The following is a 23,754-nucleotide window of genomic DNA, read 5'->3' as shown; positions in this document are numbered from 1 at the left end:
CACTTGCAAAGTGAGTAAACACAAAGCCTTTCAAAACATGCTCTTCAGCTAATGAGAAGCTGTAATTTCTTATACTTAAAGGCAAAAAAGACCCTGATGAGGCTCGGTGGAGTGTGCGCGCGCGCCTGCGTGTGTGTGCATGTGTTTGTAGATATGAGAGAATCAGTTAATTGTTGATGATGTTTAGAAAAGGGATTATGAGAAAAGACACTGAAATGATGACAGGGAACATCTTGGATCAGAGCCAGAGAAATAAAATAATCAAGGACAATCAAGCCTGCAGCTCCGGAGAAAGCGCCGACTGTTCTGCCAGGGACTTGGAAGGAATTTCCCCGCGCTGCCGAGCTGCAGCTGGAATACAAGCTTGGCACCAGGAGAGAGAACTGCAAGGAGCAGTTTGCTTGGAGCTTGAGACAACAGAAGAGAGAACTATGGAGCTCTGCTATAATTCAGAGGTTAAACAGCTTTGTCTGCTTATGTGTCAGGTGGAGACTTGGTTTTGTCCACATCTGACTTGCACTGAGAATGCAACTTCTGAAATCCCCTGGCTGAAGCCGGAGCTGAGGATTCTCCAGACGCCTCTCCAGAACTACTGTGACGTTATGAAAACAAAGGAATGGGAGCTTGAGGAATTAAGTTCTCCTGTAGCTGCAGGTCCTGATGGACCTGACCATGGAAACTGTCTCTGGAATCGATTCCTTTCTTAATTCTGGAAATCAGAACCCCCCTTGCTCCAGCTGGGGATTGCAACTCACAAGCACACAGGAAAGGTGCCGGTCATCAGGAATACCAGGAGCAAGCTTTCCTTCCAACCTGGGCATCTAGCTGCTGTCCTGAATGGATGAATTTTAATAAATGTTGGCTTTCTCTTGGGCTGAGGTTGGGTGGGGAGAGAGAATACAGGGAAATTTAAACCATCCTGTGACTGCTGTGTTGTCAGTGAGCTACAGGCATGCCGTCCCTTTGTTTTGGATGCTAAACTCCGTCTGACTTCATTGTTGCTGGATTTTGGCACGTTACACTCTGGGCTTCTCCAGCAGCAGAAACACATGGTCTATTACAGTGGGAATCTTTGGGGACGCGGAGGCAGAAGAACGAGCCAATCATAGGTGGCTTTTGCACATTGCCTGTTCTGCAGCTTTGCGGAAAGCTGTCCGGATGGTGCGGCTGGTACGTACGGTGTGCCCAGGAGGGCAGCGGGGGCGCGGAGGGGCGAGTGGCGGAGCCGGGATGTGCCACGGCCGCGGGGCTGCCAGCGGCCAGCCCTTCCCCTTCCCCTTCCCCTTCCCCTTCGCGGCTGCCGAGCCTGCAGAGAGCTGAGCGGAATGTTAAACGAGCAGAGATTAGCATATTAAGCAGCGCTGCCCGGGCGGTGTCAGCCCCGCAGCCGTGGCCATGCGGGGCACAGTCTGTCAGACGCTCAACCGGCTCCTTTGTCAGAGCCCTTTTTATATTTCTGTTCGGCTTTTGTTTCCCAATCAGACCCTAGAAATTCATTAACAGCGATGAAAGGCGGGGATGCAAAAACCTATAATGAAAACAAATGATCTATTTAAACGGTGCTGGGGCTGAAAGGAGGGGGTTCGTGGTGCCGGCACCAGAGGAGAAGGAAATCCTGCCACCTGGAAAATGCCTGGACATGCGTGTCCTTCCCCGTGCCCAGGCTCCAAGGAGACAGTTACTACAAAGCCGGTGGTGTGTGTAAAGATGCTGTAGCATTGTCTTCACAGAGCCGCAAACAAATACCAGCGACTGGTCAGAAGGAGAGGTCGGTCCTCATTGTCCCTGCTCCGGCTGCCGGTGATGCTGGAATTGCTCTCTCCTACTCGATGGGCTTTAACTAGAAACTACTTCCAGTGCCCATGAAGATTTAAAATCACTCGACTTTTAAAATGACTCCAATTGATTCACACGGGTCCCCTGCTGTGGCCCAGCAGTGCCCTGCAGCCCGCAGCCCCGATGGGAAGGTGCGGTGGCCACAGGGGATGGCGTGCACCGGCCGCCGATGCTGCCCTGGACCTGGCCCCAGGATGCTGGACCTGACACCTGCCTCTGCAGGTGTCTTCCTCTCCTGTGCTATTTCTTTGACAGATTATTTCACAAATGTTACTGTCCCCTAAAGTGCCACATGGTTGTGAGAATAAAAATATTTAATCCAAACATGGCCTTTTTATCAGAATTGATCAAGTAAGAAAAAAAATGGAATAATCTATGTTGTATGATTTTTATTTGTAAATGGTGTGTGTGGGCTTTTAATACCACAGAGGCACAATTTACACATTTGTCAACAGGATTTTTAGGCAGATGTGAATGTCCTCAGCCCCAGAGCTCTGTGCCCAGTCCGTGTGCCCATCTGTGGGGCTGGACATGCAGCCAGGGACACCCTTCCCTGCCCTCAAGACAGCATCCCCAAAAATGTGTCACTGCTACAGTTCTCTGAGCTCCAAGAGTCTGTAATTTGTACCTCTAGGAAGCAAAAATGTTAGCAGGGAAAAGGGAAATGGGCTTCAGCCCCTTTGTCACTCTGTACCCAACTCTTACACTGGCTGGGTCCATGGCCAAGGCTCCAGGGCTCTGTGTCCAGTGGGGTATCCCACTAATTCCAGCTGGTTTCACCAGCTATGAACCAAAGACAGACAACACAAAGATTTTATCTGATGGAGAAATTGGAAGAAAATCCCTCAACACCTGCCACATGTCCACATTTTTCAGTGAGGAAAACAACAACAAACTCTTGTCTGAGGAAACATCTCCAATTTGTACCTGGTAAAGACATGCTGGATAAACTTACTCTAATGGACTTTAATCTATCTCCACAATTAGATAAACAAACAAAATCCATTAAGAACTTTCAAAATTTATCCTAAACTACCACCAGTCCTTATCATTAAACTTTTAATTGTAAACATGGCAAATAATGATGAAATCACAGAATTTTAGAATGGCTTGGGTTGGAAGGGACCTCAAAGCTCATCCTGTCCCACCCCCTGCCATGGGCAGGGACACCTTCCACTATCCCAGGTTGCTCCAAGCCCCATCCAGCCTGGCCTTGGACACTTCCAGGGATCCAGGGGCAGCCACAGCTGCTCTGGGCACCCTGTGCCAGGGCCAAATGTTTGTTGTTTGCTCAGGTTCCTGCTGACCGTGGCTGGACTGTTGATCTGGTGCCAATGGGCTTTGGAGCCACTGAAATAAAACCACATTTTCACAGCAGCTTCTGAAACAGCCTTGTGCTAGTTTAAAAAGTATTTAGGAAAATCACATGAGAACTATCTCTCATATGCCAGCATATCACCCAGGTGATGAGCTGCAAACACATTCCCAGGTTTTTATTGGTACAGAAATAAAATAGAGGAAAGTTACTAAAAATATGTTATATTCTTATACCAGAAGATCAAGATGTGCATTAAAAGACAGTAAAAAATACCCTCTTGTACCCTGAAATACAGCCTTGATCCCATTTTCTCCCCTTCCTCTGCACTTATAGAAGAGCAATTAGCCACTAAACAGGTAATTATAACAATACCCCATAATTAAATCTATGAAACTATAGTGGAGTATGAACAAGGGCCTTTTTATCACCAGGTTGAAATCAAAGCCTTCTGTTTAATGACAAAGTCTATTCTAGATCCAAAAGAACCATTCAGACTAGCAGGGAGAAGAAAGTTCTTTTTTTTACAGGGGACATGAACAGAGTGTGTTCTACTGACACAGAACCAAAATTTCTAGTTTTTCTCCCTCAGCTGGTTAAGGCCTGAGGCCTCTTTCTGAAAACACATGAGCCTCACAATATCCTGCCCTTTGGCAAAATAAAATTGTACCTACCTGTATACCAGCTGTACAAGTTTAAAAGTTACAATTCTGCTAAACAAAAGCAAATTTTCTCATGGACATCGGAAAAGTAATTCTCCTCTGGAGGCTTTCTCCTTGTCTTCTTTCCACTTGTGTGTGGTCCTTCCATACTCACCTCACACTTACTTTTCATCACCTGTGTTTGTCTCTTCACCACAATTTAACCTGCAGTTTTAATTAACTAAGATGCTCAAACCAATCACCCAAAAGCTCCCCGAGGTGTTCCCTGCCCACCTCTTCTCTTTCACCCCGGTACCAGGGTTTTTTCTGAGTTTGTGTCACCTTCTCACAGCCCCACTGCCCCAGTCAGTCTGAGGAAGCTCTGAGGTTGGGTGGGAACCCCACAGCACAGTCCCACTTTTTCTACCACTGTCATTAATGGAAGCAGCACACAGATTGGTCCCAAAATGGAGTTATTTTGCAGGTGCTACACATTTTTAAAGAAAACTTGCAATCTCCAATACAACAAAATCAGTCGAGACATCACTTTGTGAGAAAGTCACAACTGACCATACATGTTGTTTCTCCAAAATCTTTCCAATTGTCTCCATGTCAACTCCCTTCCACTTCCTCCTGTGCCACCTTCTCAGTGCTTTTCTGTCCTTTCTGTGCTCCACCCATTGGTTTCCCCTTTCATTCTCACAGCAAGATCAAGAACACTGACCCCAGAGAAGGTAGAATTTCAGCACTGCCATTCCTCCACAAAATTTCTGGATTCAGTTTACAGCACCTGAAGTGTGGATGGGCTCAGCAGCTGGTCTGCAGGCCAAACAATTGAGTTATCAGAAGAAGAAATTGATAAAATACGAGTTTATGCATAGCAAGGAAGAAAGCAAGGCTGTTAGCATAGATAAAATAGATACATAAGGGATATTTGCAGTTAGGGTTATGTGCCTTAGGAGCAGAATACGTGCCCTAATAATCTGTTGTAAACTCTTGCCAATTAATTATTGATGTTAATTGCTTTGTACCAATAAAATCCAATGAGCTATTGCTTTGTCCAATGAATATAATGACCTGTTTTGGTGTAACTAATGATTTAAGATCACACTTTGTTAGAGGTATAAAACTTAAAACCACTTTATACTAAAAAAAAAGCCATTGTTGTCTCTGTACAAGTGTGTGTGTGTGTCCATCTCAACAGCAACACTGAAGAACACCATTCACCTCCTCAAAGAACACAAGGCCTGGAACATTTCCAACAAAATGGGAAAAAGTAGCTGCTTTCCTCAGGATTCTCTGAGATACTGAGAGCACAAAACAAATGAGAGTTTGCCTTTCACATGATTTCCCAAGGTTTCCATTACATTTTTAAGTCTGATGATTCTCGAGAAGTTGAAGTATGCACTCGTGTTGTAAACAAAATACTTCAGATAAAAATGAAGAAAGAAAAGAGAAGAAAAACCTTCTTTAAAGGATAACAGCCCCCCACCCAAGAACTAAATACACGGGAAAAAATCCAACTCCAAATTTACATTTCTCAGTTTGCCATCAAGATAAAGAACTCTGATGAGTATGTTTTGAAACATGTCATTAATTTTGCCATTGCTATCAGTATCATGCAAGGTTACTTTGGTAACACCAAGTATCCCAGAGATTATGAATGACCTTATAGTGACTAAAAATATACAAATATATTAAAACCAGGTACATCACAGTCACTCACTGAAGTCTATTTACACACAAAATAATTTTTAATGTAATTACTACACTTGGACCACATGTATTTTTCCAGTGCCAAATCTCATGGTGGGGATACTGGTAGGAAGGAAAGGGATATTTGTCCTATGTTCAGGAAGATGTGTTTCCTGCCAGCAGGTAATTTACCGTCCTTTTGGGAAACTCATATTTACTAATTGTAACAGACCAACCACATACGATTTACTTTCACCAATTCACATGGAAAATGAACTAGATCAGGAGTCTTGTCCTTTCCTCATCCTTCCTCATGGCTGTTTGATTAGGACAGACGTTCAAGGGACAGTTTTCCTGCTAAGAAGATTAAGCCAAGGGCACTAATCACTTGGCCTGTTCTTTAATGACAGAAACTAACAGTTAAGGTCAACACAAATAATTAAATAACAGAGCCCTGATGGTTCTTCACCAGCCCAGACAGGGGTGCAGCCCAGCAAAGCTTTGTAGACATGTAGGAAAAACAATCTATGGATGGCCTTGTTAAAAAAAACCATTTTCATTGAAAGTAAGAGAAGCCAACACTAGTGGCCAGTGACTGAGGTGCTCCACAACACTTCAGGCTGCTGGCATTTAAACAAAGCCACAGTGCATGAGAAGGAGGAGTGAGCAAACCCTGCAGCTCAGGGAGCACAAAGAACCCTCAACTCTGCCTGAGAATGGCTCTGTTACATGTAATCACATCTCTCCTAATCCAGGTGATTTACATTACACATCCCAGGAGGGCGACCAACACAAAAAACACTTCTACAAGGCTTATGAAAATTAGGTCTTCCTACCTCACTGTGGAAAAGAGATGTCGCAGGATCTGGTGCCGATGAGTGGAGCAGGGGAGATGGTTCCTATTCAGAAAAAGTCACTACAAACTCTCCAGATCAAAGCCTGCAAATAAAAGAATGGCAAGTATATAAAATATTTCGAAGGATTTGGAATGCACCAAAAGAAACAGAAGTTTGGGTACAGCATGGAGTTGTTAATATGTTTTGTGTTCAGTTCCAACTCAGTTGACATTCCCAGCCATTCCATCTCCTCTGTCACTGAGGGCTGACCTGTAGCACCTTTGTCACAGGTGTACTTTGCCTCCTACAAACCAGGCAGCTGCACCTCCCAGCCTCCTGGCTTCAGAGGGAAAAGACTCTATCAACTACATTTCGGTGGCTTTGCCCACAGAAACCCCCATGGTTATCTGTACCACAGACTGACTCAGCCCTCAGCAAAGCCAGAAGCTCTGTGGTCTGTTCTGCTCTAACCAGTACAGCCCAGTCTGGCTGCTCACGTACCCAGCAGGGGAGCAGAGACATCAGTAAGGAAAACAAACACAGTGAGAGCCAGGGAAAACAGCCTGCTTCATGAAAAGTCTTCTGCTTCCAAGGAAAACCCTCCTTTTTGGTGTACAGCTTGCCACCTGCATGGGCAGATGACCAGGAGGTGCGATGCTACTGATTCCAGGAGGTTTTTGGGACAGGAACTTTCTCATTCCAGTGGTGGTTCTTGCTGCAGTCACACATCTGTGGCTGTCAGGAATTTATAACCAGAAATTACAGAGTTTGTAACTAGAAATTATAAAACTCTCAGGAAAAACTGTTATTGCTCCTCCGTCTGTGCTCTACACCTGAAGCTGTGGCTGCCTCTGGGTCCCTGGCAGTGCCCAAGGCCAGGTTGGACACTGAGGTTTGGAGTACCCTGGGACAGTGGAAGGTGTCCCTGCCATGGCAGGGATGGGATGCAGGGAACATTCAGGCCCTTCCAACCCAAACCATCCTGGGATTCTATGAACACTGTGGGACACAAGCATGTGTGAGACAGGGGAAAGGCTAAACCACCACACATTCAAAGCTTGGCTTAAACCAACAGAAAAAGGAAGTTATCTGAAATAAAAAGGTACTTTCAGGGAAATGGAAGTTGTTTCCAAACAATAAAAATAGAAAAGGACATAAACCCAGCACAATAAGTGCAAACCCACGATAAGGCAAGGCAAAACAGGGTCTGGAGAACAATCATCAGAGTTCGTAGAGCTAATAAAAGCTTCTCCAACACAAAAGCAGGAAGCCTGTCTGTCACCCAGAGCTGCTGATAGATGGGCAAGGAGTAAAGGGGGGAATTAAGAAAGATAAGGGCACAGCAGCAAAATTAAATTAATTCCTTGCACTGCTGTTCACTATGAAGGGGTCAGCAGGGTTCATATGGCAGAGCAACAAATCATCAGAGGCCGACAGTGCTTCCTCAAGGAGCCCAAATATGAAATTGCTGAACTTTCTTCCTTTGCATCTGAGGACTGGAAGGTGACAAATTTTTACATAAGGCTTTAGGAGTGACCCTGGGAATGACAGACCACAAAGTCTGATTTCCAGAACAGGCAAAAGGGTGGAAAGCTGTGGGACTGATCAGAATTAGCAGCAATGAATAAACACATGTCTGGGGCAGAGCCTGAAAGACAGGAGCAGAGTTTAATGTACAGATCCAAGTCATGTGATGAGGAACCAGCCCTGCTAATACAGGAGATTTGGGCTGATACAGTGGAATCTGATTTTCTAAAAGCTTTTCTAGAACATCCCTCACTAAAGGTTCTTAAAGAAACTAAACTGTCATGGAGTAAGAGGGATTAATCTTCCTGTGAATTCCTGATAAAAAGACAGAGAAAAAAGGGCACAAACACAACATTAGCAAGGGACGGAGCAGAAATTCTGCATTGCTTCAGCTCAGTCATGAATAACTTGCAAGAGGAGAAAGCAAAGTGGCACACAGGTAATGAGGGTAACATACGGAAAAGTCAGGTTTAAAAGAGAGGAGTTCCTGCCAAACCACGTGGAGTTCAGACTGGAGCCACAGTGCCAGGGCACATCTGTGTAATAGGCCGTGTAACAGGAACCATTTCTGGAACTTTGGCAGGTGTTGTGAGCCTGGATCCCCCCGGGCTCTGAGGTGGCACTGCAGATGTGACAACCATCCTTTGGCTACTGCCAGGCTAGTTCCTGCTGACTCCATCCTCTCACTGACTGAGGAAAGAAGGAAAGTTTTGCTATGGCTGAGAGAAATCTCCCTGCAAACACTTCCCACCTTGGAGGATCATCCTCCAAATCCAATTGCAAACGGGATGAAAATCCCTTTCATTGTTCTGGGATGGATGCAGGTGGGCAGCTCTGGCCCTACCCAGGAATATGCCTGCAAAAGGCTCACTACCCTGCTCCGTGTCACCTTGGGGACACAGGCCACATCCCCTGGCTGGGGTGGATGGACAGAAATGGCTCTGAACCTGTCACTAAAGGACTGCTTTCTGGAAAGGGTACTCTGCTGGAAGGAAGCTTGGCCCTCTGCCTGGCCTTGCCAGCTCCTCTCCTGGACTCTGGAATGACACAGGAATCCCTCCTGCCCAGCTGAAGCTGGCAGAGAGCTTCCCCAGCGTGGCAGAGAACTTCCCCAGAGTGGCAGGGAGCTTTCCCAGTGTGGCAGAGAACTTTCCCAGCATGGCAGAGAGCTTCCCCAGCATGGCAGAGAGCTTCCCCAGCATGGCAGAGAGCTTCCCCAGCGTGGCAGAGAGCTTCCCCAGTGTGGCAGGGAGCTTTCCCAGCATAGCAGAGAGCTTTCCCAGTGTGGCAGGGAGCTTCCCCAGTGTGGCAGGGAGCTTTCCCAGCATAGCAGAGAGCTTTCCCAGTGTGGCAGAGAGCTTTCCCAGTGTGGCAGAGAGCTTTCCCAGTGTGTCAGGGAGCTTTCCCAGCAGCAGCTGCTTAGATTCTGCAGCAGCTGAGTTCCTGTATGGCAAAGAAAGAGCATCCGACAAAGGCCACACTAAACCAAACCGAGTCCTTCTCAGCAGCACGGAGACAAGGGGGGCTCCACCTGCCCCTGGCGGGCCCGGGGGCTTGGGGGCTCCCTTTGTCCCACCACGTGCCCACATACTGAGGCCACTTGTTCCCGTCTGATCGCAATTAGCACCGTGCCAAATTCCCCGTGCCCCGCGCTAATTCGACAGGATGGGCATGTCACACCCTGCCAAGAATTACAGCCACTGCCAGCCGGGGCAGCCCGACCCTTTCATTAGGCCTTTGTTTCAGAAGCGAGGGCTCACGGACTCGCTTCCTTTGTCAGAAATACCCGTGGAGGCGCTGGAGGAGGCAGAAGCCACAGGCCTGGCCCTGAGGAAGCTGTGTGTATGACTGAGCCAGGCCAGGGGCTCTGCCACACTCCAAATTTAGAAAAGTCACCTGTCTCCAGGTGCTGGCACCCCAACGCTGCAGGAGCACTGGAGAGCACGGACATGTCCCTCACTGCCCGGACACAGAGCCACCAGCACGGACATGTCCCTCACTGCCCGGACACAGAGCCACCAGCACGGACATGTCCCTCACTGCCCGGACACAGAGCCACCAGCACGGACATGTCCCTCACTGCCCGGACACAGAGCCACCAGCACGGACATGTCCCTCACTGCCCGGACACAGAGCCACCAGCACGGACATGTCCCTCACTGCCCGGACACAGAGCCACCAGCACGGACATGTCCCTCACTGCCCGGACACAGAGCCACCAGCAAGGACATGTCCCTCACTGCCCGGACACAGAGCCACCAGCACGGACATGTCCCTCACTGCCCGGACACAGAGCCACCAGCACGGACATGTCCCTCACTGCCCGGACACAGAGCCACCAGCACGGACACAGCCCTCACTGCCCGGACACAGAGCCACCAGCACGGACATGTCCCTCACTGCCCGGACACAGAGCCACCAGCACGGACATGTCCCTCACTGCCCGGACACAGAGCCACCAGCACGGACATGTCCCTCACTGCCCGGACACAGAGCCACCAGCACGGACATGTCCCTCACTGCCCGGACACAGAGCCACCAGCACGGACATGTCCCTCACTGCCCGGACACAGAGCCACCAGCACGGACATGTCCCTCACTGCCCGGACACAGAGCCACCAGCACGGACATGTCCCTCACTGCCCGGACACAGAGCCACCAGCACGGACATGTCCCTCACTGCCCGGACACAGAGCCACCAGCACGGACATGTCCCTCACTGCCCGGACACAGAGCCACCAGCACGGACATGTCCCTCACTGCCCGGACACAGAGCCACCAGCACGGACATGTCCCTCACTGCCCGGACACAGAGCCACCAGCACGGACATGTCCCTCACTGCCCGGACACAGAGCCACCAGCACGGACATGTCCCTCACTGCCCGGACACAGAGCCACCAGCACGGACACAGCCCTCACTGCCCGGACACAGAGCCACCAGCACGGACACAGCCCTCACTGCCCGGACACAGAGCCACCAGCACGGACATGTCCCTCACTGCCCGGACACAGAGCCACCAGCACGGACATGTCCCTCACTGCGCCCGCCGGCCTCCCCGGGCCCGGCTGCCACAGCCACGCTCCGGGGCACGGCTGCACACACCCACTGTGTGCCCGAGGGGAGAACGGAGCCCTCAGCCCCGGGCCAGGCCCCTCAGCCCCGCAGAGCCATCAGGGAGGGCTCTCCAGAGACCTCGGGCGTGCCCAGGGGCAGGCCCAGCCACAGGGTGATGGAAACATGCTCTTTGCTGCTTCTTGTCTCATGTTGTCTTTTGAACATCACTCCTGACATGATCTGGGGATACCATGATGATGGCCAAAACATCCACAAATTCTGCCTGCTAAGCTGGTGATGTTCCTAACATTTCTGGGTGGTGATTCCCTCCTGCCTGGTGTCGGCCAGAACACAATCAGAGAATCCTTTGTGTTGGAAAAGGCCTCCAAGTCCAGCCATCCCTCAGCACTGCCATGGCCATCACTGCCCCACGTCCCCAAGTGCCACATCCACATGGTTTTTAAATCCCTCCAGGGATGGGGGCTCCACTGCTGCTCTGGGCAGCTGTACCAGGGTTGGACAGCCCTTTCCAGGAAGGAATTTCTCCCAATACCTGACCTTACACAGACTCAGCAGTTTGGCTTTGGAAGGACACTGCTCTCCTGAACCCAGCCTGTCTGCAGCACCCAAGACTGCTGCAACCTGTACGTACAGGCTGTTATAAAACCTCAGGAATTCTAATGGATTCCAAGGAGGATGTTGTGAATCACTGATTTTGTCAGGTTAGCAGCACGAGAGCAAACTGTTCAGACAGAACAATGCTTCACAAAATGCAATTTAACTTATTTTCTTAATTGTGGGCTGATTCTGATTTATGCTAATTCATAACAGATTATGAACTCTATTATATAATTGGAAAAATGACCATAAAACTTTCACAATGCTAGAGAGGGTTTTGGTTATTTGGTTTTTTATACTCCATGGCTTATGAGGGCTGGCACGCACATGGCTGGGCCTGTGTCCCCACGTCCCCCCAGCTCAGACCTGCCATCCATTGCAGGGCACAGCCTGGCTCCACACAGCAAATGAAGCCACTTTTCGAGCACTGGGGTTGCTCTGTGAGAGACAGAGAAAGGGACACAGATCCTACATGGCTGAGGCACATCTGCATGTGGCCAGGTATTGTCCCAAGCCGTGGAAGTGTCCAAGGGCAGGTTGGACAGGACTTGGAGCACCCTGGGATAGTGGAAGGTCCCTGCCCATGGCAGGGAGTGGAACAGGATGAGCTTTGCAGTCCCTTCCAGCCCAAACCGTTCTGGGATTGTGCCACGAGGAGCTGCTCCAGTCGCTGGGGATGACTGGAGGCCTCTCTGGGTCACATCCTGCTCAGCCTCCTGGCTTGGGACAAGGATGGACCGACAGCAACCACAGCCAGAAGGGAAAGCCACACGGTCAGTACCTCAGGGAGGAAATCCCCCAGCAGAGCACTGCTGCAGGACATGGAATTGTTACATTTTAAATTCTGGCTATAAGGTTTTTTTACCCCGAGTGTGCATCTGCAGCCACCATCCAGAACTGGCCCTTGGAGCTGTAATTGGTTTTCAATGATTGTATCTTTTCCTGTGTTACTGCTGTACATGGCTGGGGTTTGTACGATACTGAAAATCAATAAAAATGCATGAAAAAATGTTCTCACACCCCCCTTAAATAATCTTGTTAGGATTCTGGCACTTCTATTTTAAATCAGTCTTTGTTTTTCATCCCAAGCCTGAGAATGGCTGGGGTTTCCCCCCAGGACCCCGCTGAGGAGCCAGTGCTGCATTCCGGCCAGGAGAGCCTCGACACACACAGGGATGTGGTGCAGGACACAAGGTGGTGTCACCTCTGTCACCTCACTCTGCCTTACACGGAGCAGTTGGAGCCAGGAGGGAGACTGATTCTCCCCCCAGTTATGGGGAAGCCTGTGGCAGGAGGAGCCAGTGCTTTTCACGCTGCTCTGATGTTCCTCTGTACAGTTCCTCAGGACAAACTTAAGCAAATGTGCTCCCAAACTCACACCATGTCACCAAAATCACTGGGCTTTTGTTTCCTGACATACACAACAAACCCTAAAATCATAGAACTTTTTGGATAGGAAGGGATCTCACAGCCCACTCCATCCCACACCCTGCCATGGGCAGGGACACCTTCCACTATCCCAGGGTGCTCCAAGTCCCATCCAACCTGGCCTTGGGCACTTCCAGGGATGGCACAGCCCCAGCTTCTCTGGGCACCCTGTGCCAGGGCCTCCCCACACTCACAGGGAAGTATTTCTTCTCAATATCCCATATTCCTTCTCAATATCCCATGATATTCAATGCAATTCAAATATATCAGTGCCCTCTGGCAGTGGGCAGCCATTCCCACTGTGTGGTGTCCCTCCAGCCCTTGTCCAAAGTCCCTCTCCAGATCTCCTAAGCTCCTTCAGGCACTGCAAGAGGCTCTAATGTCTCCCCAGAGCCTTCTCCTCTCCAGCTGAACCTAAAGAGAATAAAAACAGTAAAAAACCCCACAACAACCTGCTTACTCCACTCCAGATTTGGATTGGGATAGAGATGGTACAGGAGGGAAGGAGTAGATGGGAGCAGGGGAGCTCCTTGCAGAGGTGAAGGGATCTGGGGCAGTGTCACTGCCAGCTCCAGGACAGCCCCAGCTGCTGCTGCCATAGCAGGCAGTTCTGATGGCATCGAGGGGATGGCACAGCTGGACAAGGGGCAGCACGCTCACAGACACCCCCAGCACCGGGTCACACTGACCCCGGGGAGCCCTGGAACATTCATCCCTTTTGGACACAGGGATATGAACCCACTGCTTTGCTCTGGCTCGGTGACTGACCATCAAATCCAGACCCTGAAAGGAGTGCTTCGTGTTAGGTGGAAACATTTATATTCCTGAAGAAAAAACAAAAATATTTTGAGTTTGATAAGAATATTTTGTTTGGCACAAGCAAAACTTTTCATTTGGACTATGAGGTTTTTAAAAAAGTTCTGTTTCAAAAGAAAACCTTGCTAACAAAATGTAGTGAGTGAATTTTTTCCTGATTTTTCTAAAATATCTTCATTTTTATTCAATCTCTTCCATTTAAAATAGCAAACTTTGAAAAACTGTTTTTCTGAAAATAAATTGTTTCCCTCTATGTCTGGGTCCCCGCAGGAACCTTTGCTCTGCAATGAACACACACACGTCTCTGAGTTCACTATTTTGTCACATTAGCCTGGCCCCAGAGTCTGGAATTCCTCAGGAATTAAAGCCTTACATAAACACAGCATTTAACTCCATTACAATATAATAATGATTTTTAAACAACATTGTAATAGGTTCTATAATTTTTTTTTAAAGTGCGTATTATTGTACTGTCACGGTTTCCTTCGCTCTGTAACAGCCCAGTCAAAGCAACAGATACAAAGGTAAACACAACTGGGAAGGTACCAAGCGCTACATGGCCCCTTTCCCAGGTTTAGAACTTGCTTTTCTCAGCTGCCAGCTGCTCCACAGACAGCCCATACTAAATGTGGGACAATTTGTGTATTCTTAAACTAAAATATTTTTCAGTTAAAGCAAGCATAAATTATTTATTCATTTATATTTGCATTTAAATACTTGAAAAATGTCCAAATTAACTGCTTTGAAAATTGTTCCAAAATTTCCCCCTAGGCTGTGACCTTGTGGCCAAGTCTAATCTCAAAGCAAATTGAAAGAAGGGCTCACACTGAACACATCCAGCAGCTCTGGATGTGCTGTGCCCAGAGAACCAATGCAGCCATTTGCAAGCTCAGCCAAGCGCTGGGTTTGGGGCCCACACCTGGGGTCCAGACAGGGCTTTTCCACCGTGTTACCACGCCTAGAGCTGATGACCCAAGATTTTCTTGGGAAGGTTTTACTCATGCAGCTTGGTGGCTTCCCTGCAGCTCCTGTTTGCCCCCATACCCAGCTCAGTCTTCTGTTCAAAATCCTTCCCAACATTTGTGGTTGTGGTGGAAATCACTGAGTTTCAGAAACCACAATTCCAAGAAAAATAGGAACTACATCAGTTTTAATACTCTCTGCATATTTTGTGCCAAATCTGCACTTTAGGGAGCCCAACTCACAGCCACAAGAGTGGTTTTATTTCCATCCCCTCTAACCCGCAGATACCAGCTCTGCACCCACAGCCCGACCGTGGCACCTCACGGCCCCAGCATCACATCCCAGCCTGGCCACGGAGCTCCAAAGCCAAGCACCATCCAGGAGCGGTCCCCATGGCAAGCCTAGCTGCAGGCTTGTCTTTCCTTTATCATAAATCTGGCTTCTGCAGAGAGCAGAATTAGAGCAGAGGAATTCTTTACACTGTCCCTTGCAAGCAGAACTGCTGAGAGGGAAGGGAGGAAGCTCAGGCACTGCTCTAAGATCTCAGCCAGCTGCAAAATGTCATGAACCAGCAAGAGAGGTGGTTTCCTAACAACATGTGTCCTGATTCCAGTTCCCCCAGATGAGGGGGAGCTCCCGTGCTCATGATTATTCTCCTTTCAGGAACAGAATGAAGAAAACAGATATAAAAGACAATTCTTAGGGTGTGCAGAAGAGGACAATAGTCAAGAGTTTGTCAAATCTTTGGTGGAACAGACATGTAACTAAACAAGTATCCAAGAGGGTTTTTTTACTTAACATTTAAAATTAATAATCAATTAATTCTAAATGAAGAGAGCAAGGTTTGGAGTTGGGTTTGGAGTTCCTAACCTAGAAACCAACTCGGCACCTCACCTGAGTGCATCAGCTCTCTGAGTAGCTCTCAGAATCTGCAGACTTCTGATGGGGAGTATCTCAGGACTTCACTAGTTTGAGCTCTAGGTTTGGGTCCTGGTAGGCTCTGAAGAAGCCCACACATCCTTGCTGGAGCCCTGAGCGTGTGGCTGGGCAGGCTCAGGACGGGGCTGTGGCTCTGGGGCTGTGCCAAAGACACAAACCACGTTACAAGAATCACCCAGCATGTTACTAAAATGGGTGGAAAGGAGCTGTCGTGCTGTGCATGGTGTAGTTGATGTTTCTTTTATGCCATCTTATAAGAGTGTGTGATTCTTTAATAAAACCTTAAAGGAAACATCCCTAGTCTTTCCCCTCCCCAAATACTCATGTGTCAATTTATACAAAACAAAACCATTTACTAAGAAAAGGAAAAATATTAAAACAGACTTATAATCAGCAAAAGAGGCATTTCAGCTCCCTATAAATAAGTTTAAAACTTGAAAGTAGAAAACATTATTCAATTCTAATCCCAAACAAATGGATTGGCTGGGAATCTTTCTGGCACAGCTTGCTTCCTTCCCAGCCTCCTGAGATACTGGACAATCCCAAAGGACATTTGCCCAGAGCAGCTGTGGCTGCCCCTGGCTCCCTGGCAGTGTCCCAGATCAGACTGGACAGGGCTGGGAGCACCTGGGACAGTGGAAGGAGTCCCTGCCATGGCAGGAGATGGAACAGGATGAGCCCTTCCCACCCAAACCAGTCTGGGATTCTGTGATTCCAGGATGAGGAGACTACCAAAGCTTCCACTGCTACTTCATCCCCTTCTCACTGCAGGTTCTCTGGGTCAGAGCCCTCTGAGAACCACAAGTTCAGCTCCATTTCCTTCTCCTGGCTAAGCGGCTGCCTGAGCTCCAACACAGAAAACGAAAAGCTTTGTCGGTGAATGGCTCCATGTTGGGAGAGCGGTTGGGGTTCCAGAGAGGAGCAGCAGCCCTGCCCTGCAGTGCACACATCAGAGATAAGTTCTCCCCCTTCTCCCTGACTCCTTCCTAGAGCAGCACTAAGCAGCCCCTGGGTCCTTGCCACCTTCCCCTCCTCAGGTCATTTACTTCTCTCTCTTTAACACCCTCTGACTCCTGTATCCATGATTCCACGATTCCAGCTCCCCACAGCACGAGCAGCAGGAGCGGTGTCCTGGCAAATCACGGGCACCCAGAGCCCAGGGATGCTCCGGTGCCTCGCCAGCTCCGGCAGCACGATCTGTCTCCTGTAAATAACGCTGGGTTTTCACATGGATTATTTAGACTTTCTGATGAAACTGCAGAAATGCCACTGCGGCGGCCGCGCGCCCAATCAGGCAGCGGCTCCCTGACCCCGGCCTCTCCGAGCACCGCTGCTACGAGCTTCAAGGGGAAAAACCCTCCTTGTCTCTCGTTAGCCCTTTTTTTATGATCTAGGATTCTGTTAATAATGACTCCGTGTTACATAAAACAGATACATTAATGTCACCAAGTCCCAAAAGTACTGAATCAAGCTGACTCCTTCAGAAAGGAAGAAAGTAATAGATATGAGCCTTAATAAGAGCATGGATCCGAAGGATGGGAAGGGCTCCACCAAATCGCTTTCTCCTTCCTATTTGAAATGGGGGATTTAAAGGGCCATGCAGCTGGAGAAGATCAGAGTCGTGGCAAGATAACTGTGAACATGCCATCAAAGGGAGCAAATCAAACATGATTTTAGGTGGTGTTGCAAAGGCACGCTCAGCCTGCTCCACCTGCCCGCTCCGCTCCCAGTTGCTAATGGGGAAAGGAGATGGAGAGGCTCGGCAGCCCCACAACCTGGCACTCACCTTTCATCTCCGGAATGAAAGTGCTGCCTTAGACCAGCAGCTTTGGAGAAATAAGTTGCCTGGACTCAGTTTAGAGGAAAAAGTGGCCAAGTCTTTGACCTATGCACAGGGCTGAGACTGTTCCTATTCCTCTACAGCTGGAGCAGATGTTACAACTAAAAGCAACACCCAGTGACCATTAGTACTTGATAAATATTAAAACAGAGCAGAACCTCTAATCAGAGGGATGAAAGTACTTAAGTGGCAAAATTAGTCATGTCTGAAAGCTTCAGAAAAGAAAATGCAGGACAGTCTGCCCAAGTCACCTGCAATGGAACTCACGTGATACAAAGAGAGATGTGATCAGAATCAAACACTGGTGGTCTCACACAGATACAGGGTGCACACCTGGGTGGAAAAGTCCCTGTGAATTGTGCCCAGGGAACATGAAAATTGATTAATAAATTTGTAAGCAGTTGTGAATAGTTTAAGGAGAGAAATATGATATGAAAACCAAAGTTATGTTTGCTGAATCTGGCTTAGCTGGGCATCCACCAGGCAGAGACAGGGGGTGTTTGGATCCCCACCTTGGTGAATTTGTGAAAAGGTAAAATCCTAAGGCCAAGATGAGGCTATAAACAGACAGCACATTTTGTAGAGTGGCACCAACACGTAAGGTTGGATTTGGCAAAATGAAAACAGAAGGAGGAAGCATGATGGGGCCGTGGGGTGGCACTCCAGAAAGATGAAATCAAGTCAGGAAAGTTCCACCAGCCACAGAGAATGTAAAATCCAGAACAACTCATGTAGATTTGTATTTTATTTTTAATAAATTAATAATTTTAAATTTTATTAATTTTAATTTAATTAATTTAATAAATTAAATTAATTTTTAAAAATGAATAAATATCTACATTTACCTCATGTAGATACATAATGAACAGGGGAAAATCTAAATTAATAGTAGAGTGACTGCTTGCTTCTCTCTCATGGCCTGCTGAGCCTGGAACCCACAGGAGAGGAAGGATGTCCACAGACAGCAGTTGTGTTAAAATCAGTGAGTGACCACTGAGCAAAGCCAGCAACACACAAACCCTGGGAGTGGGGAGTGGGAGAGAGGGGAAAGCGAGAAGCAGAAGGTCATTCCTTAGGGAAGCTCCAGGCTCCACCAGCACATCTCCTGTTCCTGGTGTGCATCAGGTCTCCAGAGCCTGTGAACAGCTCTACAGCAGCACTCAAGTGCCATTCAGACTCATCTGTACACACAAATCCAAATTCAACTCCCCTGACAGAGATCCTCCCGGGGATTAGGTCTATTAAAATTTGTATTTTGCAATTACTTCAGTTTGCTTTGCTTCTTTTCAAGGTTTTATGCTAAATTACATGGATGGAGGGTCAAGCTTTGTTTAAAAGATCTGGTTTTTCTGGGTTGCGCCATTGTTGGAACAAATTTTAAATCATGTGATACAATCACCATTCTGATTGATAGGGTCACTTTTAACCAGCCTGTGTTTAATAGAGCAAAATGTGGCTTGACCTACTAATTTTTAATTTAACATAAATAAAGAAAATGACAGGTCAGCCACGTTTCCTAATGCCCTACTATAAAATGCTCAAACTGGGATGAGGTTTGTGTTTGTGCAGCTCACCATGACACAGCAGGCACCATCACTTTTGGGGAGAAAAAGCTGCATCTCTGTGTGTCCACTCTAAATTCACAGAGCGGCTGTACCGGTTCTGATCTCAGAGTGGTATGAGAATTAATTTGTGAACAACCAGAAGTATAATGTAAGTGCTAGGTGCAATTATTTCAAGCGCTAACTATCTCATGACGATGGCAGATAGGAGTTAGACAGCAATGAGACTAAAACTGTGGTTATTTCATTATTGCATAGACAATGGCAGCCCTCAAAGCATGCCAGGCATTTTCCAGATCAGAGGAAAGTGTGATCCCTGCTCTGAGAGTGCCTAATCTAAAAAGTCAAAGATGAAAAGAGAGAAAGGAACTCTGGTTACAAAGGAATCTATGTAGTGACAGGTCCCAGCTTGTTATTTTAATTAAAAATATGCTAAATCCTTCTTTTTGCCTCTTTCAGCCCTCTCATCCTGGCTCTAAGCTTCAATTCCAGTGTCCACATAACCTCCCTAATCATCCACTGCTCCCTCCACATAAAGGAGCTCTTTGGAGCCGAGTCAGTCTGGGAACAGGGTACATGGCAGAGGGTGACACTGCCACAAGGACAGATCCCAAAGACTGGAGATCCAACAGATCCAGCCCAGATGTGCTTCCAGAGAGCCATGCATATCCTGCCAACAGAGGTCTGGAACAGAGGCTTATTGTGACTTACAGGAAGTAAAATGAAGGGAAGTCCCCAGTAGTGGCTCCCTTGCACCTGTGTCTGGGCACAGCTTGCAAAGGGCATCCACTGCCCTAAACCTGTCTCACAGGACCATCAAATCCCCTGAGCCCAACACATAAAAACTACTTTATCAATGATCACAGAGTGAGCCAGCGGTGCTGTGCCAGTTTAAATCTTGTCCAAGAGTTTTACTGGGGCTCAGAGGTCCCCCCACCACCTTCCTGCTGGCATGTCTCAAACGTCCCTGGCCCCGCAGCCTGTTCCCCACTCCCTGCCTGCCCCTGGAGCCCAGTGGATATTCCTTCAGAAGTCTAACAAGCACTGCACACATCTGAGGTTTAGAGAGAGGCAGAAATCAATAGGGCAGCTTCCAGCAGGCCCGTGAGGGATTAGCTGTCCCACAGAACAGCACTGGCGGCTCCGTGGGAGAGTCATGACTCCGAATAGTGCACGAGGTTTATGAGGCTGGGGAGCAGCCTCTGGCCCCGATAACCTCCAGCTGGCCGGAGGAAAAGCCGGCTGTGGAAACAAACCCCCTCAACACCCCTGCTCCAGCAGCAGCAGAAGCAGCTGCCCTCGGGCAGTGGCCCCAGAGGTCACTCTGAGCACGGCTCAGCCATCGCTGCTCCCCACACCTCCACTGCAGCTGGGCAACGAATTTCAGCTCTGGAGGTGCAAAGGGAACAGCCCAGAAAGGTTGTGGACTGTCCCTTCCTGGAAGTGTGCAGAGCCAGGTTGGGCAGGGCTTGGAGCAGCCTGGGATAGGGGAAGGGCAGGGGGTGGAATGGAATGAGCTTTAAGATCCCTTCCAACCCAAACCGCTGCATGATTCCATGATTCCAACCCAACAGCAGTAAATGGCAGGCAAGGCAGGTGGCACAGGTGAAGGCAATGAGATGAATCCTGGGAAACTGCTGGAAAAAACATGGAAAGATGCTTTGCTGGTACCATCATCAAAGGATGCCCCTCATACCTCTAATAACAAGTCACTGTGTCACTGCTAACAAGTTCCTCTGTCTTCAGAAATCTGAATCTTTGGGAGCTCTGCGAGAAGCAGAGGCAGGGTTAGGACAAGCACTCAGAGAGCAGAGTTGCTATTAGCTTAGCTAACATAATCTAATTTTGTGTGGGTTTATGAGCTGAATACCTGTTGCTCCCAATTGCTCTCATGTTTATTGTGGTCACTGTATTGGAACTCTGAAAGCTGAAAGATGTGAGTTTGTTTTTAACCGTTGAAACTTGTGAGGAAATAGGGACTCAAGAGGAGAGAAAGGGGGAACCAGTGTCCAGAAGGCCTGCAAGAATTAATTATGTACTGGCACCATATTTGTACCGTTTGAGAGGTCTTTAAAAGTTTCCAACATTTCTGATTTACCACCCTGCAGGTTTCTGAGAGCCCCAAGTGAATAAATGCTCAGCTCCTCCCTCCTACAGCCCACATGACCAGGAACCTTCTCTTTTGCCCCAGAATCCGTGGTGGAAGCCGTGCCACCGGCCCTTTAGAGCCTGTCCAGTGGAGCAACAGCCCGGGTGCTGGCCTCGCCCGGGGCTGGCAGGGTGCGGCCTCTGCCCTGCCCGGCTGGGCGAGCGGGGTCAGGCAGCCGTGCCGTGCCCATCAGTGCTGCCATGGTGCCCATCAGTGCTGCCCTGTGCCCATCAGTGCTGCCATGGTGCCCATCAGTGCTGCCCTGTGCCCATCAGTGCTGCCCTGTGCCCATCAGTGCTGCCATGGTGCCCATCAGTGCTGCCCTGTGCCCATCAGTGCTGCCCTGTGCCCATCAGTGCTGCCCTGTGCCCATCAGTTCTGCCATGGTGCCCATCAGTGCTGCCATGGTGCCCATCAGTCCTGCCATGGTGCCCATCAGTGCTGCCATGGTGCCCATCAGTGCTGCCCTGTGCCCATCAGTGCTGCCATGGTGCCCCATCAGTGCTGCCCTGTGCCCATCAGTCCTGCCCTGTAACCATCAGTGCTGCCATGGTGCCCATCAGTGCTGCCCTGTGCCCATCAGTGCTGCCCTGTGCCCATCAGTGCTGCCCTGTGCCCATCAGTTCTGCCATGGTGCCCATCAGTGCTGCCATGGTGCCCATCAGTGCTGCCATGGTGCCCATCAGTCCTGCCATGGTGCCCATCAGTGCTGCCCTGTGCCCATCAGTGCTGCCCTGTGCCCATCAGTGCTGCCATGGTGCCCATCAGTGCTGCCATGGTGCCCATCAGTCCTGCCATGGTGCCCATCAGTGCTGCCATGGTGCCCATCAGTGCTGCCCTGTGCCCATCAGTGCTGCCATGGTGCCCCATCAGTGCTGCCCTGTGCCCATCAGTCCTGCCCTGTAACCATCAGTGCTGCCATGGTGCCCATCAGTCCTGCCATGGTGCCCATCAGTGCTGCCCTGTGCCCATCAGTGCTGCCCTGTGCCCATCAGTGCTGCCATGGTGCCCATCAGTGCTGCCCTGTGCCCATCAGTGCTGCCATGGTGCCCATCAGTGCTGCCCTGTGCCCATCAGTGCTGCCATGGTGCCCATCAGTGCTGCCTTGTGCCCATCAGTGCTGCCATGGTGCCCCATCAGTGCTGCCATGGTGCCCATCAGTGCTGCCCTGTGCCCATCAGTGCTGCCCTGTGCCCATCAGTCCTGCCCTGTGCCCATGAGTGCTGCCATGGTGCCCATCAGTCCTGCCATGTGCCCATCAGTGCTGCCCTGTGCCCATCAGTCCTGCCCTGTGCCCATGAGTGCTGCCATGGTGCCCATCAGTGCTGCCTTGTGCCCATCAGTCCTGCCCTGTGCCCATGAGTGCTGCCATGGTGCCCATCAGTGCTGCCTTGTGCCCATCAGTGCTGCCCTGTGCCCATCAGTGCTGCCCTGTGCCCATCAGTGCTGCCATGGTGCCCATCAGTGCTGCCCTGTGCCCATCAGTGCTGCCCTGTGCCCATCAGTGCTGCCCTGTGCCCATCAGTGCTGCCATGGTGCCCATCAGTGCTGCCCTGTGCCCATCTCTGCGGGCCGGGATCAGCCTCCAGCGCAGAGAGGACAGGGAGCACTGGGAGCACTGGGAGCACTGGGAGCACTGGGGGCACTGGGGGCACTGGGAGCTCTGGGAGCACTGGGAGCACTGGGAGCACTGGGAGCACTGGGAGCACTGGGAGCACTGGGAGCACTGGGAGCACTGGGAGCTCTGGGGGCACTGGGAGCACTGGGAGCACTGGGGGCACTGGGAGCACTGGGAGCACTGGGAGCACTGGGAGCTGTCGCTGGTGCCCTCACCACACGGCAGTGCAGTGTCCCCCGAGCCCGGCCGGGCCGGCCACAGCCCCGGCTCCCGGACAGAGTCACGGGGGTCCTGGGCAGTGTCCCCCGGGGTTCGGGCAGTGTCCCCCGGGGTTCGGGCACGGTTCCCCCGGGGTTCGGGCAGTGTCCCCCGGGGTTCGGGCAGTGTCCCCCGGGGTTCGGGCACGGTTCCCCCGGGGTTCGGGCAGTGTCCCCCGGGGTTCGGACACGGTTCCCCCGGGGTTCGGGCAGTGTCCCCCGGGGTTCGGACACGGTTCCCCCGGGGTTCGGGCAGTGTCCCCCGGGGTTCGGGCAGTGTCCCCCCGGGGTTCGGGCACGGTCCCGCCCGGTTCGGGCAGTGTCCCCCCGGGGTTCGGACACGGTTCCCCCGGGGTTCGGGCAGTGTCCCCCGGGGTTCGGGCAGTGTCCCCCCGGGGTTCGGGCACGGTTCCCCCGGGCTTCGGACACGGTCCCGCCCGGTTCGGACACGGTTCCCCCGGGGTTCGGACACGGTTCCCCGCGGTTCGGACACGGTTCCCCCGGGGTTCGGGCAGTGTCCCCCCGGGGTTCGGGCAGTGTCCCCCGGGGTTCGGGCAGTGTCCCCCCGGGGTTCGGGCAGTGTCCCCCGGGGTTCGGGCAGTGTCCCCCCGGGGTTCGGGCACGGTTCCCCCGGGGTTCGGGCAGTGTCCCCCGGGGT

General features: G+C 50.3%; 1 protein-coding gene across 6 annotated transcripts in view; it reads right to left on the bottom strand.

The window, feature by feature from the left end:
* Window positions 1–23,754, bottom strand: part of ZFHX3 (zinc finger homeobox 3) — a 487,194-nt gene that overhangs the window by 181,906 nt on the left and 281,534 nt on the right. For all 6 annotated transcript variants that reach the window (XM_086848088.1, XM_086848086.1, XM_086848084.1 and 3 more), the window contains one exon: window positions 6,324–6,426. The gene's annotated coding sequence lies outside the window, so the exon portion shown is untranslated. The remainder of the gene's footprint in view (window positions 1–6,323; window positions 6,427–23,754) is intronic.

This window comes from Cyanistes caeruleus, chromosome 12 (assembly GCF_971803275.1).
Source record: "Cyanistes caeruleus chromosome 12, bCyaCae1.hap1.1, whole genome shotgun sequence".
In the NCBI taxonomy this organism is placed as follows: Eukaryota; Metazoa; Chordata; class Aves; order Passeriformes; family Paridae; genus Cyanistes; species Cyanistes caeruleus.
The sequence above is the reverse complement of the archived record's forward strand: the minus strand, read 5'-3'. Positions and strand labels throughout refer to the sequence as shown.